This window comes from Cryptomeria japonica, chromosome 10 (genome assembly GCF_030272615.1).
Source record: "Cryptomeria japonica chromosome 10, Sugi_1.0, whole genome shotgun sequence".
NCBI classification, from domain to species: Eukaryota; Viridiplantae; Streptophyta; class Pinopsida; order Cupressales; family Cupressaceae; genus Cryptomeria; species Cryptomeria japonica.
In genome coordinates, this window is record NC_081414.1 from 274,277,810 (window position 1) to 274,281,241 (window position 3,432).

Consider the following 3,432-nt stretch of genomic DNA (forward strand, 5'->3'; position numbering starts at 1 on the left):
TTCTGCTCTGCCGGTATATCCACTACCAGTTTTGCACTGCTACTGGTTGAACACTTCAACCTGATTCTCCCTCACTCTTTCTCTCATCTCAAATGCTCATTGAGCACTTGGCTGATTTTCTCTCACATGAAAAAGTAACACTTAATCACTTCGTAGTAGTACACTCTTCTTCCATTCAACAAAGACCTTCAATGAATTAGGCTTCACTATTTATAACCTGGTTTTCCCACCAAAAGACAATTCAAAAACATGGGTGGTTAGGGTTTCCTCATCAAACTTGAGGAAAACCAAATGCAATTAGATCCTATTTGATCTAATTTCCTAGACAACTGTTTCCTCCTCACCCCCATTGTCTTTCCTTCTTGATCACGCCTTCTATCTATGGCAATCTGCTTTTTACCCTGTCAGCTGATTTCTTAGTCAAACACCAAGATCAGTCTTGCAGTTTCCTTCATCTACCTTGATCTCCTCATTCACTCTTAACCGTCTCTTAGTTGTCCTCCAGACCTTGAGCCCCAAACCTTTGCAACACGTCCCATGATTTATGGGATTTACCATTAATGTCGACCAACCCTATAACTACCTCGTCGATGTTCATACCATCTATCACTGCATGCAAGTCCACCACCTTGACTCCATGTGGCATCCATGTCGACCGTCTTCCAGCTTGGATCTTCATGTTGGTTTAGATAGGATCACTAAATAGACACTCTACCGGTTCCTCTTTTCTGCTGATTTACTAATGTTGTCAGTATCCCACATTCTACTAGTGGAATCCTCATGTCTACACTTTATTGAATTGCCGGTGGAACACCTAAACCGGTCATCACACATGTCTATCCCAAGCGTGCACATTCCCACAAAGTGGAAGGACATCTGCACCTGCACCTTGCTCATATTACCGATGGATTTACGTACCGGTAAACATTCTTGATCTGTACTGACATCTCATAATGCCTTCTCATTCGGTTTAGTGCATATCCCTGATTTCATGCACTTGGTGCACACCTCTTCTTCCTTATCTCACAAAACTATGATGCACATAATTTATGATAGGAGATAAGTTCCACTTACTGGTGGAGTGACACCTTGTCTTCTGCATCTAGAAATGTACTCATGTGACTTCCCCATTTGTGCAGCATATCTTCAAACAAGCACATGTGATCAAGTGTTGGCACTTTCACTGTCAGTCATCTCTTCCCATAGTGAATGCATCTTCATCTGGTAGGAGTCCCGCTACTCTGTAACTTCAAAGCATACCTGTGATCTATTCATTCTTCTCTTCTGGTGTTGATTTGATTTAGGTAATATTCTGCCTCTTCATCACAAACAACATCCAATCATCTTGCCCATTGTCAACACTTCACTTATCAGTTGACATACTCTCCTTACCGGGGATACATTGTACAAGTACGGATCACCTTATCATTCCATCCACACAAGTCATGCACCAAGTTGTGTGTCGGTGACTCCTAGGGTCATATTCCTTACCTTACCAGTGTCCTTCAACACAAGGTGATACCATAGATATCTCAACCTATACTCCTCCTTGACAGTGTTTGACATTAATGACAACACAATGCCAACAATCTCCCCCTTTGGCATTGATGTCAACTCATGTAGTATCCGACATACTACAGAATTCTTCTTCCCCTTTCTCTAATCCATGGCTACTCAACACATGTAGTATGTTGTATACTACAAACTCCTTCTCCCCCTTTGACAACAATAACAAAGGGCACTGTCAAGGTATCATTCATCCTTGTATTGCAATGATCTCCAAGTTCATTGTCTACCGGGGCTATTGCAATGATCTCCAAGTTCATTGTCTTACATAACCTACAAGTACCTGTTTAGCATTCATATCGGTAACATCCTGTACATACCTATCTCTTGTACCAGTCCACTATCACTACCGAAGCACCTTCCTATGACTCCTGACCTTTGTCAACACTATATTTGATTCCAATTGTTATCTTGTCATATATTTATACAGTAGTAGTGATCCAATCTTTCATACCATTAACAACATGTTCTTCCATGTTGTCTTCATCACTGAGGAGGTGAATGATAAATTTAGTATATTACTCCCCCTAAGATCTCACATCTCCTTTAGGCCTTAGGAGATATCACCTGTGCATTGGATGCACAATGCTAGTCCATGGTCTTATTCCTCCATACCTACTTGGTCTCATTCTTCTTCCCATTTTCAGGCTTGGGAGCAGGTCTTTCCTTTTTCTACTGATGGGTTCTTCCATTTACTAATTCTCCATCACAACTAGAAGTAGTAATATAATAGCACATAACATCCATCCCAACTTCATGATTGGGGAATCTCTTGACATATCGGTTTGACCATCTTCTTCTGGTCATGTTGTTGTGACTAGCAACCGAAACTAGTGGACCTCTTGCTCCTGCAAGGACATTTCTCCTTTGGTTCCATGTAGGTCTCTGACTTCCATATGCTCTATATTCACCTTTCTGTAGAGCTAAGTTATACCAGCCACCATGTGACTATGGGCTCCTCTTCCTGCACTCAAATTCTCTATGGCCGAAACCATTACAGTTATGACAAACAACATTTGCATAACCGGGAGAGGGGACATGTATGTATCTATTCCTGGATACTTTTTGCTTATGTGCATGATGTCTATGAGATTCTAGATTATTCCTTCTAGATCTCTTTCTACATTCTTCTTCCATATTTCCATAGCCATTACATGCAAAGCAGTACTCGGTAAAGGATGTCATATGACTTACAAATTTATTTTTCCATGCATGTGGTCTCTTCTTTTCCCACACTTTCTTAAGCCTATGGGTGGTAACATTACTTTGTCCTCTGCCGGTAGGAAGTCTTCTTTGTTTCTTCCTCATTTTCCTGCTTCTGATGAAGCTATCTTCTCCTTTCTTCCCTTTACCTTTGAGATCTGCAATATTCCTCCTTCTTGTAGCATGGGTCTTCCTTCTTGTAGCAAGTTTTCACCGGTTGTTCTTAGGTCAACCTTCTTCCAGGGAGCATTTATGACTATGAAGGTATGTCCCTTGTTTTCTCCATTTGAGGAGACAAACTAAATGTCATTGTGGGGGACATTATTGCTGGTGGAGCATTCACCGACACCACTTCCTAATCCTTCTGTATCCTTGGCATGCTTTTTATTCTTCTACATTTTGTCCAAGGCAACACTGATGCCATCAAACCGAATTCTTACCTTCTTGAATGTTGTCTCAATTGGCTCTCCCAATGGAGTGTATTTTATTCGAGGCTTTGATGGCCTTTAAGTGTTCACTTGATTGTTCACATTGGATGAGATTGCATCAAGGAAAGTTATTTTTGGTTTTACAACATTTGCATCTACTACCCAATCATTGATTAGGTTCTTATTCTTGTTCCAAAAGAGAGGTTTATCTTTCCCATTTGATTCTTCTTTATTC